The 23,799-nt window shown below is 43.7% G+C and overlaps 1 long non-coding RNA gene across 1 annotated transcript; it reads left to right on the forward strand.

The window, feature by feature from the left end:
• Positions 1 to 50: 50 nt before the first annotated feature.
• LOC311513113 lies at positions 51 to 18,298 on the forward strand. The gene is made up of 4 exons (XR_014709657.1): positions 51 to 2,075; positions 10,980 to 11,158; positions 12,554 to 12,706; positions 17,821 to 18,298. It is a non-coding gene; the product is annotated as an uncharacterized lncRNA (long non-coding RNA).
• The last annotated feature ends 5,501 nt before the right edge of the window (positions 18,299 to 23,799 follow it).

Raw genomic sequence — 23,799 nt, forward strand, 5'->3', positions numbered from 1 at the left:
GCCGGGGCCGGGGCCGCGCAGGAAGCCGAGCGCGGGCCGGGCCGGGCCGGGCCGGGCCGGGCTCGTCGCCCCGGAGCCAGGGGCGCTCTGACGAGGACGCCGCCGGCTTCCCTAGGAGCGGCCCCGGCTAGACCGGCCCCGGGCCGCGGACGTACCCCCCGTTCCTCCCGGCAGCCCCCCACCCCCAGCCCGCGGCCGAGGCTGCCCTTAGGCCAGGTAGTCACGGAATGAGTCACCCCAGCAAGGGCAGAAAAGGCCGTCAGCCGGGGCTTCCTACCTACGCGGGCAGCAACAGGGAGACAAAGGAAACTGCCGGGGCGTCTCTCCTTGAGGGCCAGGGAGAGCTCCCTGGACACCACGTAGGGGGAAGGAAACTGGGACCCCATACTCAATAGAATAGGAACAAAGGGGAAGGAACACAAACCACCCTAGCGAACGAACAGGTGAGCGATTGCGTAGATGAGTTAGCTGCATCCAAGTTGGCAGTGCCCGATGAAGTTGACTGTGGAGTACTAGGAACTAGCTGCAGCGATTCTGGAACCCTTAGCCGTTATCGGTAGGTTTCAGAGTAGCCGCCCTGTTAGTTTGTATCTGCAAAAAGAACAGGAGGACTTATGGCACCTTAGAGACTCACAAATTTATTTGAGCATAAGCTTTCCTGAGCTACAGCTCACTTCATCGGATCCATCATCAGTAAGAATTCATGGAGGATAGGCAAGATCCCAGAAAACCAGTGACGGGCACACATAATACCTATCTTTAAAAATGGGGACAGAGGCCCAGAGGAATTATAGACCAATCAGCCTAACTTTGATATCAGGAAAGATACTGGAACAAATTATAAACAAGCAGTCTGAAAGCCCTTATACAATAATAGGGTTATAAGGAATAGTGAACATGGATTTGTCAAGGGCAAATCATGACAAACAACCTTATTTCCTTCTTCGGCAGGGTGACCGTCCTAGTGGATAGGTGGAAGCTGGTGTCATGATATATCTTTATTTTAGTAAAGCTTTTGATACAGTTCCAGATGATACTCTCATAAGCAAAATAAGGCAATGTAGTCTAGATGACAATACTATAAGGTGGGTGCCTAAAAAGTTGAAAGACCATCCTTAAAGAGTAGTGGATCAATGACTCAGTCAAACTGGGAGGAAGGATCTAGAGTGGGGTTCCATAGGGGTGTATCACTGTTCAATATTTTCATTAACAGCTTGTCTAATGGAATGGAGAGCATGCTTATGTAAGCAGTGTCAGGATGAGCTCCACCCTGACATCTGGTGGTGAGGTGTGGCAAGTTGTGGAAAAGAACTTCAGGGGCTGATCTCATTTGCATAGGCACACCCACCCCGCCTAGAATGAGGCCATAGCTGCCCAAATGGTCACTTTGGCTGCTGTGGGATCCCCAGTGTCTCTGTTATTGGGGCAGGAAGAATAAATTGTTATTACCCTGATTATGGGAACTGTGCTTGGAACTGTACGTGGCCTTTTGTTATGATGGAGGGATTCACCATCAACTAAGTAGCACTCGCTAGGCAAGGGTCATGGGTTCCAAAACTGTGTGAATGGAGAGAGGTTGGGGACAAGTATTAATACTTGGTGGCATGGGCCCCTTGGTGAGGGCCTTACATGCTGATTGCACTTCCTCCTCTCTCCACTGTGGAATATCAGAGCTAATTTTGGTTTCATTAGAAGTCTAGTTATAGGCTGCTGAGCTCACTTTGGGCTGACAGTGCACCAGCACTGGGGCTCCCCTACTATAAGCTGAATTCACCTAAGAGCTGAAATCACTGAGTGTTGTGTTAAGTAGTGGGGGAGCCTGAAGATATATTGTGGAGCAGTTTGCGGGACGGCTGGTGAAGCAGTTCGACGCGGAGCAGTGTGTGGATGGCAGGAGCTGCTTGTGGGCCGTGGAGCTGAGTGAAGGAGTTCGTGGGGCGGCTGGCGGAGTGGAGCGCAGCTGAGCGAAGGAGTTCGTGGGGCGGCTGGTGGAGCAGAGCACAGCTGAGCGAAGGAGTTTTGTGGGGCGGCTGGCGGAGCGGAGTGCTGCTATGGGGCAGTCAGCTTCAGATCACGTAAGGTGCCTCTTACCCCCGTCCCATTTCCACCCAGGTTGGGAGGTAAAGCTCCGCCGATAAACTTTCGAACTCTGGGGCTGCCCTGACCAGGGACAGAGACTTTTGGGGCATTGGACCTTTGGGTGATTTGGGGTTGCTGGACTCAAGAACCAAAGGGAAAAGGGTATGCCCCAATTTGCCTGGGGTGGGGTTGTTTTTGCTCATGGGTTGTGTTATGAATCCTGTTGGTGGTGTTTCCCCAACATAATGCCACATTGTTTCTCTCTGTTATTAAAAGACTTTTGCTACACTCAGACTATGTGCTTGCGAGAGGGGAAGTATTGCCTCTTGGAGGCGCCCAGCGGGGGTGGTATATATTTGTCCCAGGTCACTGAGTGGGGGCTCGAGCCGGTTTGCATTGTGTTATTGGAATGGAACCCCTAGATATTGAACCCGGCCCTTGTTGCTGCCAACTCTGACGGGCAGAAGGGTTACACTTACAACATTTATGAATGACACCAAGCTGGAAGAGGTTGCTAGCCCGTTAAAGGGCAGGATTAGAGTTCAAAAAAACCTTGACAAATTACAGAAATGGTTTGAAATTAACAAGATGAAATTCAGTTAAGACAAGTGCAAAGTACTACACTTAGGAAGGAAAAAAAATCAGACAACTACAAAATGGGGAAAAACTGGATCTGAGGGTTACAATGGATCATAAATCGAATGAGAGTCAACAGTATAATGCAGTTGCAAAAAAGGTTAACATTCTGAGGTGTATTAACAGCTGTAAGACGCAGGAGGTAACTGTCCTTGACGCTGCTGAGGCCTCACAAGAGTGCTCCGCAAGAATCTAGAGGACAGCAACAAACATGATAAAAGGTTTAGAAAACCCAACCTCAGAGGAAAAGGTTAAAATAAACTTGGCGTGTTTAGTCTCAAGAAAAGAAGACTGGGGAAACCTGACAACAGTCTTCAAATAGCTTAAGGGCTGTTATAAAGAAGACAGCAATCAATTGTTCTCCATGTCCCCTGAAGGTAGGACAAGAAGTAATAGGCTTAATCGGCAGCAAGGGAGATTAAGGTTAGATATTAGGAAAAAATTCCAAATTATAAGGATAGTTAAGTACTGGAATATGCTTCCAAGGGAGGTTGTGGAATGTCTGTTGGAAATTTTTGAGAACAGGTTAGACAAATACCTGTCAGGGATGGTCTAGGTTTACTTGGTTCTACCTCACTCAGTGCAGGGGGCTGGACTAGATGACTAGGTTCCTTCCAGCCCTATATTTCTATGATTTTCATGTGATGTAGCTCTCCAAACCACCAGCCCAGCAGTAGTTTTTATAATGTAAGGAAAATGTCAGGCAATCTTAATATGAAGGTTGTTTCCAAATCCCCTATAATTTAAGTTTACGTATTCCTTCTGCTCTCTTCTTTCCTAAAGAGTAGCTCCCAAGCTAATACAGCAGAGTATAAATATAGACCTCTATAATCTACAACTGCCAAGTAATATACCTGGTGGGATCCTAGAAACAATGCATTAGAAACCTCCAGCATTAAGTAGGAAAGACCATATATTACCCCGCACCTTTTTTATTTATTTTTCAAAAAACAACCTTCCATAACCTCAGAATAATCAAATATCACACTCTGTAATAGTCTGAGCATTTCTTGTGAACACAAGCAATAAAGACAAAAAAAAGTATATTAATAAAATACATGATTTAGCGTGCACTTGAGGATTATTATATCAAGGATGGAACAGATCCACTAGATCCATTTACCAATTTAATAAAATGAAAATTTTAAAAACCCAACAAAATATGGAAAACACAAAAACAAGAAACCTCATAACATTAGACTTTGTGAGCTTCTTCTGTTTCCTGCTTTTTCCCCTCCCTGTGTTGTGTCAGGTTGTTTAACCTAGATTGTAAACTCCTCTAAGGAAGGACAGCATCTTTTATTTGTGTGCAAAGTGCCACAGACGCCTACGATGCTGTTAGATAATAGATGAAAATGTAGTCCGCTCCTCCTGTAGTGACAGGATAGATTTCCCCCACAGGTGGTATTAAGCAAATATTAAGCTGATCCTGCTATACTTGAGCGTATATAGCCAGTCACAGTATTGTGTGTTAATTAATGCTTTTCTCTCTGGTCTTGATTTTTAAATGAATGAAATTTTACATACTAAAATAGCAAAATCATGCTTCAGTGAACTTAAGTGCACTGAACTTTAATTGCATAACTGATACCTTTGTTGATACATGCAGTTGCATTCAGAATTTCTAATCCCCACCCCAATCCCATTAGTTACTTATCAGATTTTGGAGGATTTTAATACATTTTCCATTATCATGGTTATTGATGGCGTGATATTTTTCGTAGCAGTCAACGAAGCAAGTCTCTCTCTCGTACAGATTGCTTGTTAAGAACTATATTTTCCTGTTCTTGTTTAGATCTCTTAATTTTATAAATACTAATCATCGTCCTTCAAAAAGGGAGATGGTAGAGAAAAAGATGTTTGATCCTCTCAGTGGTATTTATCTCTGTAAAGTTTGTTTGGGTTACAATTCTTATGAAGGATACTTAAATAATCCCTGATCCTGCAAACATTTGCATATACATGTAACTTTATGCATGTGAGTACTGGTGTCATTGACTTCAATGGGACTACTTCTAGTGTGTAAAGCTAAGCATGCAAGCAAATCTGCAGGATCTGGGTGTAAAACTATTATTGAGTGTATGTTGTACAAGTATTAACTGACCTGAAGGGGAATGGCAATGAAATATTACACTAAAGGGTAACATGTTTTGCTGCTATTGCCCTGAGTCAATATTTCTTATCCCTTAGATGTTTCACACAGAACAGAGTGGACTGTGTTTAATCATACTCACAGAAATGTAGGGCTGGAAGGGACCTCAAGACTATGGCAGGACCAAGTAAACCTAGACCATCAGTGCCAGGTGTTTGTTCAGCCTCCTATGATGGTGATTCCACAACCTCCCTTGGAAGCCTATTCCAGTGATTAATTATCCCCATAGTTAGAAAGTTTTTCCCTCATATCTAACCTAAATCTCCCTTGCTGAAGACTACCACTTGCCCTACCTTCAGTGGACAAAGAGAACAATTCATTACCCTTCTCTTTATAACTTCCCTTAAGATATTTGAAGACTTATCAGGTTCCCTCCCTCCCCAAGTCTTCTAACACTAACATATATTGTGACATCAACAATACTCCTGTTAATACACCCCAGAATTTTAGCATTTTTCACAACTGCATCACATTGTTAACTCACATTCAATTTGTGATCTATTATAACCCCCAGATCCTTCTCAGCAGTATTACTGCCTAGCCAGTTATTCCCCATTTTGTAGTTGTGCATATGATTTTTTTTCTTCCTAAGTGAAAAGTTTCGTACTTGTTTTTACTAAATTTCATTTTGTTGATTTCAGATCTATTCTCCAATTTGTCAATGTTGTTTGGAATTCTAATCGTGGTGTCATTTGCAAATGTTATAAGCATACCTCCACTCCAGTATCCAAGTTGTTAATGAAAATACTGAACAGTGCCAGACCCAGGACAGACCCCTGTGGAACACCACTAGATACATCCTTCTAAGTTTGACAGTGAACCATTGATCACTACTCTAAGTACGTTTTTTCAACCTTTTGTGCACCCACCTTATAAATAATTTCGTCTAGGCCACCTTTCCCTAGTTTGCTTATGATAATGTCATGTGGGAGTGTGACAAAAGCCTTCTTGGCCCCTATTCACTATGCCAGTCACCCTCTTGGAGAAGGAAATAAGGTTATTTGGAACAATTTGTTCTTCACAAATCCATGCTGACTATTCTTTATAATTCTATTAAAGAATCAGTTTGTAAGCACACAGAGGATAATAATTTATTCCAGTATCTTTCCTGGTATCGAAGTTAGGCTGACTGATCTATAATTCCCCAGGTTGTCTTTGTCACCATTTTACAAGAGAGGACTAGAGAAAGGCAAACTTATTACCTCTGGGACCTCAACTATCTTCTATGAGTTCCTCAAAGATAATGGCTAATGGTTCTGAAATTGCTTCAGCTACTGCCTTAAGCACACTAGGGTTAATTTCATCAGGTGATGCCAACCTGAATATATCTAACTTATCTAAATATTCTTTAACCTGGTCTTTCCCTGTTTTGGCTTGCGTTTCTTCCCCCTTGCTAATAGTGTGTTTAAACATCTCAATTTACCTTTTTTAGTGAAGACTGAAGCAAAATAGCAAATTAACCTAATGCAGAAATACGGAAACGAAGTTAGAATGTTAGAACCTGGCAGGCAGGGGTAACAAACAACACTCAGAAGCTGTTTAGTGGTTTGTTTGTATTGTTGTCCCTTTCGGACCAAGTGGTTAGCTCATATTTGGGGCACTGTAGCATTGTTTCTGTTAGTATAAACTGATGATACAATTCAGGTATTTCTTTGGTGTAATCCTATTTAAAAGGAACGCACATGAAGTCTTTTTTCCCTGACCACAGCAGAAGCAAACAGCAGCAAGTCTCCCTACTCACTATTTCCAAGTCTGCCTCTCCAGTCAGTTCTTTACTCAAGGAGGTGTGTGTCTGCTTCCACAGGGCCACGTTCTTGCTTCTCTCACTATCTGCTGGTTTTCTGACTCTCTCTCACACATACAGTTTGCCAAACAAAGCCTTAGCTCCTGCCTTTGTCATCAGTCCCAGGGATACCCCTCAGACTGCACAGCCTAGAGCAGTAGCTTCCTGTCGTTTCCAGATTTTACTACATAAATGGGCATTTTTCTGGTTCTTCCATTTAGCCTGAAAGCACACCATTGGCTTTAACCAGATCTATGATGGTCTACAGATCAAAGACCTATTTGATGGCAATCATTACCACCTTCGAGCATAACAATATCTCCATCTCAGCACTACTCATCATCCCAATGGAATTTAAAATGACCCCACCATGGCTGACTTGTCCCAGACAAAGGAAAATAATTTAACAAATTAAAAAGTAATGCAAGCTTAAGTAATTACATATTTACATGGTGTCTTTCTGTCAGGACACTTCACAACCCAAATCAATTGTTCTCCAATGCAAATTTCCATGGACCTTTCCACTCACTTCCCAGTCTTCTTTCAGCCAACCAGGAGAGGCCATATTCAATGGACTCCCCAAAGTATCCATCGTTTCTGTGGCATCTGCTAGTTGGGGGAGACTTCTCTCATTCTGTTCTAAAGGGGAATTCATTACTGTCAAAGCTCTTCCAGCCTCAGCTTCCACGGCTACACCCTCAGTTTCTGGGAAGAGTCAAGCTAAGATTCTGCCCCTCTGATACTACTGAGATGGTCCTTATATTAACACCGCTCCCAGTCTGTAGGCACTAGCACCTGTGTCCAATATGAAAGATTTGAAACAATCTGAAACACAGGCTAAAACAGGAGCAGACACAAGAGCCCTCTTTCAGCTCTAAAAATGCAAAGTCACTCTGCTGTTGACCACAGATGGTTTCCCTTCCTCACCCAACCTATGCAATGGTTTTACAATATTGACAAACCCACAAATAAACCTTCTATAATAGAAGCAGAGCCCTACAAAACCATGCTTATTTGTGGGTGTCTCAGGAACTGGCCTGTTTTACACAACCTCAATTTCATTTTTGTCAGTGGAAATTCCTTCTTCGTTGATCGTGTGCCAAAGTGGGTTACCCAGAACTCCAATAGAAACTCTGGGGCTTCACCGCTTTCTCCCTTATAGTTTTTTTCTATACCAGGAATTTACTAGTTCTACTGGTTCACATTTTGGAGCCTTGGTTCCCTTTTTGTGTATTTACTGTTTATGAGAAACATTCAGCAAATTAACAGGAACCTGTTCCTCCCTCAGATCTACAAAAACTTTTGCAGTTAAAATTCCTCTTAAGACCATGGGTCTCAAAGCAGGTCTCAACAACTCCCATTTTTTCCTTGCTGGAAAACTACCACAGCATGTAGCTGTTACTATGGCTATTGCCCCTCTTGTTCACTGCAAATCAATTATCTACAAATCATTGTTTCACCTAGGCCACATCTTAAAATCCAATGTGTGGAAATTTCTTAAGACACCTTTTCTGACATTTATTATGCAGTTATTAGTCATAATGAAACCCACACCAATGATTAGCATCTGCTATCTCTGCAATCCAGACCTGCTCAAATTTCGGAGGTCCAATTTTCATGCCCAATTTCCCCCATATTTGGATAGGTGCACTTTCTCCAGTAACTGCCTCTATTTGACATCAGTTAGGTGGTTCCATTTTGGATCCCCTATTACCCTAGCATTAGCAGCATGTCTGGTCTAATAACTTGTATTTGTGCCAGATTCATCTGTTCCTGTGCACATCACAGATCCTATAATGCATTCAACAGCCAAACTGCCATAGTTTTTTTAATTGTCCTGATCCTAACAAAATCTGTGGGGATCCTTGTACTTCCAAGTTTACCCTCCCGCGCCAAGTTGGTGTCCCTCCTGTTTCCCAAAGTGGGTGAGAGACTTTCAATAGATACTTGTTATGCTCTGTTCTGGCTTGCCTTAAATTTATAATAATCCTTGTATGGCCAGTTTTTTCACAGTACCAGCAATTAACTGAACCACTTCTCAAATTTTTGCATTATTGCCAATCTACCTTGCTTTACAAACCAAAATTTAATTTTTTCCCAACCATTCAAAACTGTCACAAACCAGATTAGAATCCCCTTTTCTATCAGGCATATTAGACCCAGACCTGTATTTACAGGTCTCATGGGGATCAGTTTCCATCTTCCTCATTAGCAGTTGCTTCCTTTTCTGGTGGGCTCCTGCAAGGAAAGATTGAAGTTCTCTTCTATACCAGGCAAATTCCTCAGCCACACAAAGCATTCTTGGCCTCCTTTCAGTGATCTTGAGCTGAAAGTCTAAGACCAGCTGCAAATCTGTAATTTGGTCCATTGTTAATTTAGCTTGGAAATCTTAGACCTCATTGGTATCTGGATATACCAGGCACAACTCTTCATGTCCTATTCCAGTTGAGGTGGGGTCTGTTCCTGCCCTCTTTTTCTAGCCCTTAGCTGTGCCTGGGTCAGCTCAGATTGATAGCTAGATCTTAGCTGGATATCAAGAGCTTATACCGTATCCTTGTCGTCCCCGCCCCCAATGGCTTTTGTATTACCTGAGCTTGAACAATCTAACCTCTCTGGGTTAGAAAAAGGGTATAAAACTGTTGTAAATATCCTGTTTTATCCAAATTCTCAGTCTGGCCCAATTCCTAATCCAGACTGCTAATTTCCAATATAGTATGCAACCCTTTGAGCTCCTTCTCCAGGTGAATTTTTAGCTCCCTAAAGTCCTTGTTACAGCTGTCTCTATTAACAAGCACCAAGTTGAGCAGATATTTCTTGGTCTCCCCTATTATGTGGAACATCTTTTGGTCCATGATAGTCAGTTTGTTGGTCACCTCATCAGTCCACCTTGCCTGTCTGCACTGGAAATTTTGTAGTATGACTTCCAGATCTGTCTGAACACTTTCTGGCTGCTGCCCAAACAAAGATTTTATCTCTGACCACTGGTGGTTTAAGCCCTTTCTGGGAAGCCTTCAGACATTGCTTACATTCCTTCTGTGAAGTCCTTATTTGAAGTTCTTTTGGTCATCTTTGATTTCTGCAAGCATCTCCACCATTTGGGGGGAGGGATAGCTTAGTGGTTTGAGCATTGGCCTGCTAAACCCAGGCATGTGAGTTCAATCCTTGAGGGGGCCATTTAGGGATCTGGAGCAAAAAAAATTGGGGATTGGTCCTGCTTTGAGCAGCGGGTTGGACTAGATGATCTCCTGAGGTCCCTTCCAACTCTGATATTCTATGATTTGTTCCATGTTGGTTCAACAGGAGTACCAGCTCATAATTTCTCTCCTTTGTCACTCTTATCCCACTCCTGAAACCAGTTATGCCCCCTTTGGCCTGAGAGATTAGCCAATATTCAGGACCTTGCAGAGCAGTTTCCAATAGGAGAAATTGGTGATATGGGTCAGGTATTTTCTTTGGTACAATCCTGTTTATTTGCAAAGAACAAACGCACAATCCTGTCTTCCTGAACACAACAGAAACAAACAATTGGCAATTCCTTTACTCCCTATTTCCTAGTCTTCCCCTCCAATCAATTCTGGAGCTCTGTCTTCATTCCAACAGGGCCATATTTACAACTGCTCCTGTCACTGACTACTGGCTTTCTGCCTCTCACAGGCACATTGTTTGGCAAACAACCACTAGCCCCTGCATTTGCTTACAGTACAGGAAAAACACTCAGCTCACACAACTTAGCCCTGCTCAGGCTGTGTCATGTGACCCAGTGCCTTCAGCAGCAATTTCCAATTGTTTCTAGCTATCATTACATAAAGAGGAATTTCATTGCTCCTTCCATTTACCCTGAAAGAACGGTGTTTAGCATACCCATTGGCTATAAAGAAGTCTGTGATTTTATAGCTCAAAGACCCGCTTCAGGCAACCATTAAAGCCTCCCAGCATAACAATATACTACAGAATTAGCACTGAAGCAAAAATGAGGTGTACAGGTGCGTTAAGAGCTTGTCTACACAGGGAAACTGACAGACAGCTATAGCAGAATAGTTTCCCAGCCTAAACAAACACTAAGGAAGGAAGGACTCTAAGCAGCTGATGAAAGTTCTTCTTGTACAGTGATCCAGATCAATCCTGTGGTTCTGGGTGTTAATCAAAAGCAAATGAACACAAATGTTTAATTTGCACATGCAAATTGGAGCTTAAGAAAAGAGACTGTATGGTAACTATTCTTTATGTGGATGCAGATGCATATTCCACTCAGGAGTGCATGTGGCAAAAGACTGATCACTTTACCTATCAGTACCCAGAGAGATGATGTGTGCATCTTCTGGTTCCTAGGGCAATGCTGCTCCGACCCATCTCAGTTCCTTTGCACCAAATATCAAGAGTTGAGACTCTAATGCAGAGAGAATGGAGGTTTAAAAAGCCCGCTCCTAAGCGACCAGAGGAGCTAGCAAACAGGAGCAGCTAACAAGAGTTTCATGAGGGAGTTCTCCAGGTAAAGGAGGACCCTTGGGGTAAGTTTGTTGTCTGTAGTGTGTGCATTTGTGGTGGCAAAATTTGCAGATGATACAAAATTGCTCAAGATAGTTAAGTCTCAGGCAGACTGCGAAGAGCTACAAAAGGATCTCACAAAACTGGGTGACATAAATGCAAAGTAATGCACATTGGAAAACATAATCCCAACTATACATATAAAATGATGGAGTCTAAATTGGCTGTTACCACTCAAGAAAGAGATCTTGGGAGTCACTGTGGATAGTTCTCTGAAAACATCCACTCAGTGTGCAGCGGGAGTCAAAAAAGCTCACAGAATGCTGGGAATCATTAAGAAAAGGATAGATAAGACAGAAAATATCATATTGCCTCTATATAAATCCATGGTACGCCCACATCTTGAATACTGTGTGCAGATGTGGTCACCCCATCTCAAAAAGAGAAATATTGGAATTGGAAAAGGTTCAGAAAAGGGCAACAAAAATGATTAGGGGTATGGAACGTCTGCCTTATGAGGAAAGATTAAAAAGCCTGGGACTTTTCAGCTTGGAAGAGACGACTAAGGGGAACGGGGGGAGATACGATAGGAAGTCTAAAATCATGACTGGTGTGGAGAAAGTAAATAAGGAAGTGTTATTTACTCCTTCTCATAACACAAGAACTAGGGGTCACCAAATGAAATTAATAGGCAGCAGGTTTAAAACAAACAAAAGGAAGTATTTCTTCACACAACACACAGCCAACCTGTGGAACTCTTTGCCAGAGGATGTTGTGAAGGTCAAGACTATAACTAGATAAATTCATGGAGGATAGGTCCACCAATGGTTATTAGCCAGGATGGACAGAAGCTGGGAATGGGCGATAGGGGATGGATCACTTGGTGATTCCCTGTTCTGTTCATTCCCTCTGGGGCACCTGGCATTGGCTACTGTCGGAAGCAGGATACTGGGCTAGATGGACCTTTGCTCTGACCCAGTATGGCCATTCTTATGAATGGGATGCTTAAAATGAAAGGCAGATATCTTAGGTAAGAATCTAGGGTGCAGTTTAAAGAAACCTTGTCTTTGAAAAACATTGTAAAAGGGGAGGGGTTCCATCTATTTCTTAGGAGGCCCCAATTTCTCCCACTCTACAGGTCGATGGGATAGCCATTAAAAAGGCTGTCTTCATCGATAAGTGAAGCAAAGAACATGTTGCCATTGGTTCAAATGGAGGTCTTGTAAGACATCTAAGCATGAAATGTAGAGCCCATGTTGGGGTGGGGTCCCTGACTTGGGAGTTTCCTCAAACCTTTAATAAACCTCAAAGACATAAGGTGAGCAAATATAGAAAACGCTTCTACTAAAGGATGAAAATATATATATGGTGGCCAAGTGAACCTTGATCAAGCTAACTGATAACCCTGACTTCTTTAGGTCTAACAGGAAATCTAGGATAGCCGAGATAAGGAGATGGATACAAGCTGCTAGAGCGGACATGAAAAACTGAATCTCTTCCACTTCTGCAAGCAAGTGATTTGGGTTGACTTCTTTCTACTGTTCAGTAACACTTGTACTTCCACAGAACAGGTAGGCTCTAACCCCACAAACCATCAAGAAACCATGCCCTGAGGCAGAGGACCCCTAGCTTGGATTGGTGTAAATGACCTACATCTTGGGAGTAGAGACAGTAAATGATTGGAAGTTTGATTGCCAGGTAGATGGACAGATGAAGCAGGCAAGGATACTAAGCCTGTCTCAGTCAAGTCAGGACTATAAAGGATTACCCTGGCCTTGTCTTATCTTGTTCATCAGTCTCGGTATTAGGGGGAACGCATAGAATGGAACCTTCATCTGAGATAGTAGAAAGGCATCTCCCAGAGACTGATGGCGTAGATCTCCTCTTGAGCAGAGCAGATGACAGTTCTTGTTCCTGAAGCTAGCAAAGAGATCCACCTCTGAAAAATCCCCAAATTTGGAATATACCTTGGATTTGAGAGGCCAATTCCCATTCGTAGGCTTACTGAGAGCATTGTCTGAGGTGTCCTGGGTGATATGGAGGTAGGCAGCTCAAATATGGATGTGATGGGTTATACACCAGCTCTACAGCTTTATTGCTTTGGCACAGGGAGGGGGATTTTGCTCCTCCTTGCTTGTTGATATAGAACATGCAGGCTACATTGTCTGTCATGATCCTGATTGATTTGCCCCGATGAGGAGCAGAAAATGAAGGCAGGCATTCCTGACTGCCCTGAGTTCCAAGAGATTGATGTGGAGATTGGTTTCCTGAGGCAACCATTTGCCCTGAGCAAGTACTGAGGTGAGCGCCCCATCCCAACAGGAATGCATCCATTGTCACAGTGATTGTTGGATTTGGATGAAGAAATGCCTGCACCAACAGTGAGTTGATCTTTTCACCAGTCTATGGAGTCCTTTATATGAAGAGGAATCAAGACTTGTTTGTCTACGCTGTTTCCGATCAGTGAATAGATCTTTCTGAGCCAAATTGTCGTCTGTACACAGCCCAGGGATCTCAGTATAGCCATTACAGGGGCCAATATGGGAGAGTATGGCATCTAGGATTGGTCCCACCCATGGTGACGACCACAAGAGTCTTCTCTGTGGCTGTGAAAGAGTGGGTTCTTCTATGGATGGATAGGGGAACCCTGTACAAGAGGGACAAGACTAAAAGAAGGTCTCCCTCCTCCTCAGTATCCTCTAATGGGGGGCACCAGCAGAAAATGACATTGAATCAGGAGGTACTGAAGGGTGATGGTACCTCAGGGACCCAGGTCACAATACCAAGAGGCATTCCATACCCCCAAGCAGTGGAGATTCTGGTTCATCTGCCACTGATAAGTCTTTTGAGTACCTAAATTACTGTGGAATCGTATGGAGGACTGGTACTTATATAGTGGCATGCTTGGTTATCAAAGCAGACAGCACTGTAGATTTGGTTTGCACAGTACTGAGGCCCCAACTGGAGAGGTACCAGTGACAGAGCTGAGTTCAATGGTACCAATCTGGAAGAGTTCTTATCCCTACTTTCCTTGTCGCATGTAGACAGCACTGACACCTTGGTCAGAGCTATCTTTGTTCTTAGAGCTCTGGGACTTTCCAGCGCCACTGGTTCCGGAGGAGTCTTTCATGTCTATAATACCAAGCTGAGGAGCTGAGGCTTCTGAGACCATTGATTTAGCAGGGAACCAAGGTCTTTTGGAAGTAGGCTCCTTATGATGGGAGCCACCATTGTTGAGGTCTCTAAAGTCTTCCCCTTCCTAGGGGAGACCTTAGCCAAGATCAAAGGGGCTCTAGATTTGCCTGGAGAAAGATGTCCGGGCATGGGAGGGTGTCTCCTGACCTGACTCTGAAGCAGGACAAAGGGAATGCTCTATCTGCAGCAGCCTCAACTTGATCTCCTGGTTCTTTCTTCCTCTGGAGTTGAGGGCCAGGCAGAAGTTATGCTACTGGGAAATGTGAGACTCTCCCAGGCAGCAGACACAGTGTCCGGTGCATACTAGGATAGCCTCCCAGCAAGAGAAGCAGCATTTGAAACTTGGCAGAGCCAGGCATGCCCTGCGGGAGGTAAGGCTCCCCAAATAGAGAGAGAAGAACAAAGTAAATCCTCTCGCTTATCCGCAAATTACAAGCTAATACTAAACTAACAAAAAAAGAATAGCCAAGATATGCTCAAGTCACACATGCTAAGGCTCCACCTCAGGCTGAGACAGTTGAGAAGGAACTGAGGGCAGTTCGCCCATGCAGCCCTGTATAGTCTTGGTGCATGGGCCAAATGGACACTGCTAATGAAAAATCTCTGCTCAAGAGGTGCATGCGCACCTGAAGTAGAGCACCCACAGTGATGCTACTCAAAGAACAACAATTAACATGCAGGTAGGTAACTGTCTTTTCTTCGAGTAGTTGTAGACATCATATTCCACTAAGGTGATTTACAAGTCATATCAATAGGAAGTGGGCTAGGAATCTACTTAAAGAATGACTACATAATGGGCTTCCCAATGTTTGCATCTGATGTAGACGCAGCCATAATAGCATAGTTTGGACAGCAGCCCTTCAAATGTCCAATATCAAAATATCGTTGATAAATGCCATTAGTGTCACTTGGGCCCCAGTTGAATGCGCACATAACCTTTGTAGAGGTGTGGCCTAAGCTAGTGCATATGCCATCATAATAGAGGAAGGGCCAGTGTCTGTGAAAAGCTAAGTATATGGGGCTCTGCCACTAAACTTTACAGCTCACTTACTTGTCTTGCATATGTGATAGCAACAAGAAAAGCTGTCTTTTGGCACAAGAGAGACAAAACAAGCTGCCAGGGGTTCGTATGGAGGACCCATAAGGACAGCCAGCACAGTATTAAGGTCCCACAAAGAAACTGCTTCTTTCACCGGTGGAAAAAGAATGATTCCTCACTACTATGGAGTTCAAAAAAATTAACTTCTCTTGGATCAGAGGATGGAATGCTCAGATGGCCAATAAGTAGACCCTCAAGGAGCTGAGAGACAGGCCAGAGGATTGAAGATGTAACAGATACTCCAAAGTGTCCTGAATGTGGGCTAACATTGGATGGATCCCTTGGGTCAGTGACCAAATAGAAAACGCTTCCACTTGGCAAAATAGGTAGCTCTTGTGCAAGGTTTTCTACTATTAAATAGCACTTCTCTAACAGCTTCTAAACAGCATTCCACCTCCTCATCTAGCCATGTAGCAGTCGTATCGAGAGGTGCAGACTTGCTCAATGCTGGATGCCAAATTTGACCGTGGTGCTGCGGCAATAGGTCAGGATAAAGAGGACGAGAAATTGGGGGTGCTGTGGGGGGAAAGCTAGTGTCATACTCAGAGTAAGGAGGTCGGAGAACGAAAATTGTCTCTGCTGGGCTGGAGCAATGAGAATTAGTTTGGCATGGTCTTGCTTCAGTTTGAGAATAACCTGAGGAATGAGCAGGATCAGGAAAAAGGCATACATCAGCACAGATCCCCAGTTTAGCTGTAAGGCATCAGTTAAGGAGCCTAGTCTGAGATTCACACAAGAGCAAAACTGATGGAACCCTTTTGTTGTCTCTTGCTGCAAACAGGCCTATAATTGAGATGCCCCATTCTGTGAAGACAGACCTCAGCACATTGGTCTTCAGAGACCACTCATGATTATGGGATAAATTGCTGCTGAAGTGATTGATCAAGTGATTCTGGATCCACTCTCCCTGAAGTGGAGGACCGGAGAATATGCAGCAATTTAATTGATTCATAGATTCTAAGGCCAGAAGGGATATCTTCCTCTTCTCCCTCACCTTCTCAGTATAGCTCTTAAAAAGCTGTCGTGACCTCCTGGGGATCACCATCAGCACTGAGATCAGCACCACTCCCATAGCAGTGATGGAGTCCTTCACTTACTTCCACCAATACCGTGCCCCTCCCTATAGCGGCCTCCTGAGAACCCCTGTGATGTTCTGCAGAAAGCAAGATCCTAATCCTTAGCTCAGTCCAGAGTAAGGTCACCTATTCTGCTGGCAGCCTCCTCTCCTGAACCTCGATGCTGCAATCAGACATGGGTTGCTCTTACTAAACTGCCTGCACCTGAACAGGTGTTACAGTTGCTGTAGGAGATTCCATTTGCTTACTTCTTTCCCCTTCGTCACCAAATGACTAGTGCCAGATTCTTCCTTTCCTGTACCTGAGAATTTTAAATTGTATCAGGACCTCCTGAGGCACATGGCTTCAGCCTTGAGTATTCAGGCTGTTTGTTAAGGAGAACACCTGGGAAAGGAACATGAATCTGGCCGAACAGCCCATGCTGGATCAGATGCTCTTTGACATGCTGAAGCAGGCCTCGTGACCTGCTCCTGAAGATGTTGCTGCTGCACGTGCAAGTCTCTGGCCACTTGCGTTCTCTTCTTGAACAACTTGCAGATGGAGCACCTCTTTTTAATGTGCCCCTTCTCAAGGCACAAACACTGAGTGCAGGGGTTTGCTACTGTGGATAGCTACCCCACATGATGGGCAGTGTTTAAATCCCAGTGAGGGTACCACATGGGGCAAATCCGATTATTAATAAACTAAACATAGAGGTACTTCTAAGCTAACTATAACAACTATACAGAGGAAAAAACCCACAGACTGCATGGTGAAACAAAGCAGGAGGTAAAAACCACACCGAGTTCTCCAATTCAAGAAGCAGGTGGTGAGAAGGAACTGAGGGGGTTTGGGGCAGTGCTGCTCTTAAACAGCCAGGGGAGGGGCTAAGTGCTTGGAGGGTACAAGCACCACATTTACAGATACTGCTAGGCAAAGTTCTCTGGTTTCCGTGCACTGGGCATACAGACCTGAGTGGAATATACATCTGCAACCACTCACAGAGTAGATAGAGGTTCTCTCTCTTTGTCACAGGGGGAGACAGGGAAAGAACGACTTGTTAAACCATTTCATGGCTCTCTTTTCCCATCCCCCAACCTGCTGCCTGCAGTTCAAAATGTTTCATTGTCTGGCTCTGCCATCTGCTATATAAGTGCTAAGTATCAACAACTTCAGGCCATACTTTACAAACATAATTTTACCAACCATCAGTAGTTCGTACTATATCAGTACCTACTAATACTAGACTAAAATGGCAACTGCTGCGACTATTTTGTTTGTGATCTTCTAAACTGCTCCCACAACCTCAGTTCCCTTTTATTCCTCTTCCTCACAGGTTCCTTATTGTACTAACCAGCCTTTTGGAACTCGTGTCCTCCGTCAACCTGCACAACCCTTTGAAACACTTCAAGTGGCCAGAGAGGTGACAACTTAGTGGCTAAAGGCATCCTCTCGTCAGTTCTAGGGATGCTTTATGCTTCCATACCTTGCACAGTACACAACACACCATTTTAAGATCATCAGAATGGTTTCTCATCAGGGGCATTCATGAAAGAGTACACCATTTCCCCAGCTCTCTTTGTGCTCCATTCTTTTCAGAGAGCAGGGAACTGAAGTATGTAATCCTAGCAACCTTAGTCATAATGGAACAGTCCATTGTTGGGCAATTCCACTGCATACAGAAACTTCTGCTCAAAATTATGGGGCTAGGAATATTCAGCCAATTGATGGCATTTGATTTGGGGTAATTGACTGGTCTGTATTTTTCATTGGTTTTAATTTTTACAAGAATGCCAAGAGCACCTGGAGCTTTGAATGGGAGCATTTACTAAAATACATAAAAACCCAACTAAATAAATGACTGGATGAAGAAATCTGTAGGGGTTATTCTTCTCCCCTCATTGTACACCAACATTCCTTGCACCTGCCATTTTTGTTTTTTTTAAACAGAGTCCTCCACACATATCACACATTGCTTTAGGAAAAAATCACAGACTAAACTGAACAAGATAAGCAAGGCAAGACAGAGAGGAAGCGACTCAGAAGCTCTAAAGGGCTACAGTTACTCTTTCATGAGCTACTCCATCTACCTCCTGCAGAGTAGCAGGGAATGGGAGTGGAGCAGGCAGGCAAAGGAGTACTATGTACAGGTCAGAGAGAAGAGCTGAATGAGGATATAGGGGGGCTGTAAAAGCAGGGGAGCACATTTGAATGGAGGGAGATACGAAGCTAGATGGGGCCAATATGGCCTGGCTTCCCTAAAAGTAAGTGTCTGTCACTGCAGCATTCTGGAGCTCCCGGTTCCTAACGAGTAGTCCATGGATTACCGGTAGCCCAGAGAGCTGTCTGGTTGCATTGTGCTGGCTCTCATCTGTTTCCAGCTTCTCTTGTATAATGTCATAAGAACAGCCATACTGGGTCACACCAATGGTCCATCTAACCCAGTATCCTGTCTGACAAAAACAGGAGTACTTGTGGCACCTTAGAGACTAACACATTTATTAGAGCATAAGCTTTCGTGGACTACAGCTCACTTCATCAGATGCATAGAATGGAACATATAGTAAGATTTTATATATATATATATACATATATATATATATATATATATATATATATATATATATATATATATATATATACATATATACACACAAAAGGTGGAAGTTGCCATACAAACTGGAAGAGGCTAATTAATTAAGATGAGCCAATATGAGCAGGAGAAAAAAAAACTTTAGTGCTAATCAAGATGGCCCATTTAGACAGTTGACAAGAAGGCGTGAGGATACTTAACATGGGGAAATAGATTCAATATGTGTAATGACCCAGCCACTCCCAGTCGCTATTCAAACACAAGTTAATGGTATTTAGTTTGCATATTAATTCAAGCTCAGCAGTTTCTCGTTGGAGACTGTTTTTGAAGCTTTTCTGTTGCAGAATTGCCACCCTTAAGTCTTTTACTGAGTAGCCAGAGAGGTTGAAGTGTTCTCCTACCAGTTTTTGAATGTTATGATTGCTGATGTCAGATTTGTGTCCATTTATTCTTTTGCGTAGAGACTGTCTGGTTTGGCCAATGTACATGGCAGAGGGGCATTGCTGGCACATGATAGCATAGATCACATTGGTAGATGTGCAGGTGAATGAGCCCCTGATGGCGTGGCTAATGTAATTAGGTCCTATGATGGTGTCACTTGAATAAATATGTGGACAGAGTTGGCATCGGGCTTTGTGGCAAGGATAGGTTCCTGGGTTAGTGTTTTTGTGGTGTGGTGTGGTGTGTGGTTGCTGGAGAGTATTTGCTTCAGGTTGGGGAGCTGTCTTTAAGCGAGGACTGGTCTGTCTCCCAAGATCTGTGAGAGTGACGGATCATTTTTAAGGATAGGTTGTAGATCTTTGATGGTGTGCTGGAGAGGTTTTAGTTGAGGGCTGAAGGTGACAGCTAGTGGTGTTCTGTTATTTTCTTTGTTGGGCCTGTCCTGTAGTAGCTGACTTCAGGGTACTCTTCTGGCTCTGTCAATCTGTTTTTTCACTTCAGCAGGTGGGTATAGTAGTTTTAAGAATGCTTGATAGAGATCTTGTAGGTGTTTGTCTCTGTCTGAGGGACTGGAGCAAATGCGGTTGTATCTTAGAGTTTGGCTATAGACAATGGATTGTGTGGTGTGTCCTGGATGGAAGCTGGAGGCATGTAGGTAAGTATAGCAGTCAGTAGGTTTCCGGTATAGGGTGGTGTTTATGTGACCATCGCTTATTAGCACAGTAATGCCCAGGAAATGGACCACTTGTGTGGACTGGTCTAGGCTGAGGTTGATGGTGGGATGGAAATTGTTGCAATCATGGTGGAATTCCTCAAGGGCTTCTTTTCCATGATGATGGAGATGTCATCAACGTAGTGCAAGTAGAGCAGGGGTATTAGGGGACGAGAGCTAAGGAAGCCATAAAAATGTTGGCATACTGTGGGGCTATGCGGGTACCCATAGCAGTGCCACTGACTTGAAGGTATATATTGTCCCCAAATGTGAAATAGTTGTGTGTGAGGACAAAGTCACAAAGGTCAGCCACCAGGTTTGCCATGACATTATTGGGGATACTGTTCCTGATAGCTTGTAGTCCATCTGTGTGTGGAATGTTGGTGTGGAGGGCTTCTACATCCATAGTGGCCAGGATGGTGTTTTCAAGAAGATGACCGATGGATTGTAGTTTCCTCAGGAAGTCAGTGGTGTATCGAAGATAGCTGGGAGTGCTGGTAGCGTAGGGCCTGAAGAGAAAGTCCACATAGACAGACAATCCTGCCGTTAGAGTGCCAATGCCTGAGATGATGGGGCTTCCAGGATTTCCAGGTTTATTAATCTTGGGTAGCAAATAGAATACCTCTGGTTGGGGTTCTAGGCATGTGTTTGCACAGATCTGTTCCTGTGCTTTTTCAGGGAGTTTCTTGAGGAGATGGTGTAGTTTCTTTTGGTAATCCTCAGTGGGATCAGAGGGTAATGGCTTGTAGAAAGTGGTGTTGGAGAGCTGCCTAGCAGCCTCTTGTTCATATTCCAACTTATTCATGATGACGACAGCACCTCCTTTGTCAGCCTTTTTGATTATGATGTCAGAGTTGTTCCTGAGGCTGTTGATGGCGTTGTGTTCAGCACGGCTAAGGTTATGGGGCAAGTGATGCTGCTTTTCCACAATTTCAGCCTGTGCACATCGATGGAAGCAATCTATGTAGAAGTCCAGTCTGTTGTTTTGACCTTCAGGAGGAGTCCACACAAGAATCCTTCTTTTTGTAGTGTTGATAGGAAGGATTCTGTGGGTTAGTATGTTGTTCAGCTGTGTGTTGGAAATATTCTTTGAGTCACAGACTTCAAAAGTAGGATTCTAGGTCACCACAGAACTGTATCATGTTCGTGGGCCTGGAGGGAAAAAAGGAGAGGCGCCGAGATAGGACAGACTCTTCTGCCGGGCTAAGATTATAAAAAAGTATAGCTGCTGAGCTTGAATTAATATGCAAACTAGATACCATTAACTGGGGTTTGAATAGAGACTGGGAGTGGCTGGGTCATTACACATATTGAATCTAGCTCCCCATGTTAAGTATCCTCTCACCTTCTTGTCAACTGTCTAAATGGGCCATCTTGATGATCACTACAAGTTTTTTTCTCCTGCTGATATTAGCTCATCTTAATTAGCCTCTTACAGTTTGTATGGCAACTTGCACCTTCTCTGTGTGTGTGTATATCTAGATATATCTTCTTACTATATGTTCCATTCTATGCATCCGATGAAGTGGGCTGTAGTCCATGAAAGCTTATGATCAAATAAATTTGTTAGTCTCTAAGGTGCCACAAGTCCTCCTGTTCTTTTTGCGGATACAGACTAACACGGCAGCTACTCTGAAACCTGTCTTCTGACAGTGGCCAATGCCAGGGTGTTTCAGAAGGAATGAACAGAACATCAATTGATCCATCCCCTGATGTCCACTCCCAGCTTCTGGCAAACAGAGGCTAGGCACACTCAGAGCATGGTGTTGCATATTAGCCCATTCTGGCTAATAGCCACTGATGTTCAGATAGCTAAACACACAATAAATCCTTTCCAGCTATTGCTTTTCCACAGAAACAATTGCTGTAGTTGCCAGAGTGGTTTTATTCACTGGTGAATTGCAGGGAAGGTGTCTATGACGTAGTGTGGACCATATTTTAATTAGACACTATGAAAACGTTTGAAGACCTTTTGATTTAGAAAGCATGAATTTAAACAGTCAAGACAGGAAATGATACGGGGATGACTAAAGTTTACTGAAGTAATATTAAGGAAAGGACAAGTTCTGGGGATGATACAGACAAGGGGGTACAGGACTGGAAAGAGACAGTAAAAGCCTAGCAGTTGGCAGTTCTATATTAATCATCATTAAACCGGAATAGCTCTGCTGGTACTATCACTGGCAACAAGGGTGACAGAGCAGCACTTCAGGGGACACAAACCAACCAAGATAGTTGCTCTGTTTAGTTTTTGACAACATTCAGAGGTAGCTTTGGGTGGTGCATGTGCGCTCCTTTAACAGTGCTATGTGATTAGCATTTAACCCAGGGAAATTTTTAACTTAATGATTGGACATAGTTTGCTGCCCCTGTCCTGCACTCCCCATCAAATTGCAAAAGTCAGCTTGTACAAGATTGGTTATCTCAGAGGCACTTTCAGACAATGAGAAGAATTTATTTATCCTCACTCATATCCCCACTCACAGTTTCTTTGGCTTCAGAAGGGGCAGTAGGTCATTCTCTAAGGGCTGTACAGGAGCTAAATTATCTCAACTAGCAGCTGATAAACCAGCACTGCTGCACAGGTTTTATGTTGGAGAGGGGTAACTTACACAAGATTTTGCCCTGGCTCAAATGGAAATCCTTGCATTTCCAAAATACAACTTTACTTTGGGAAGCAAAAATAACTCAAGCTGTTAAACTCAAAAACAGTTTCAAATCTACCTCCCTGTATTTGGACTGTAGAATGTGAGTGTACAGAGAAACAACTGTATAGCAAAAGGCTCCAAATACAGTTCTGAATGTGCTTCTAAAGAGCTTACGAGTCGAACCATGCGATTAATGTCCATTTGTCATATCAAAGTATGCTCAGTTTACAAGGGGTGTGTGTGTGGAGAGAGACTCCTCCACTGCCCCCAATTGCTTTCAGACCTGCAAGTTAAAACTGGGATCTGAGTCGAGCTAACTTCTTCTCAAGCATCATGGCCTACAAGAGTTCTGCAGGCCAAATCCAGCCTCCAGTGATACCTGTGCAACCCCATTAACTTCACTGATTGGAACTTAGTAAAAACAATTCTGCTGAAAATGCACAAACAGAAAGAGAAGCTGAATCACAGAAGATTAAATTTGGAAGAGACCTCAGAAGGTCATCTAGTCCAACCCCCTGCTCAAAGCAGGACCAACCCCAAATAAATCATCCCAGCCTGGGCTTTGTCAAGCTGGGGTCTTAAAAACCTCTAAGGATGGAGATTCCACCACCTCCCTAGGTGACCCATTTAGAACTCCCCCACTGCAAATTGAGATCATTACTCCTTGTTCTGTCATCTGCCACCTCTGAGAACAGCCGAGCTCCATCCTCTTTGGAACCCCCCTTTCGGGAGCTGAAGGCTGCTATCAAATCCTCCCTCACTCTTCTTTTCTGCAGACTAAATAACCCCAGTTCCTTCAGCCTCTCCTCATCAGTCATGTGCCCCAGCCTCCTAATAATTTTTGTTGCCCTCCGCTGGACTCTCTCCAATTTGTCCACATCTTTTCTGTAGTGGGGAGCCCAAAATGGACACAATACTCCA

The sequence above is a fragment of the Lepidochelys olivacea genome (assembly GCF_965140295.1).
Source record: "Lepidochelys olivacea isolate rLepOli2 genome assembly, chromosome: 25".
Classification (NCBI taxonomy): Eukaryota; Metazoa; Chordata; order Testudines; family Cheloniidae; genus Lepidochelys; species Lepidochelys olivacea.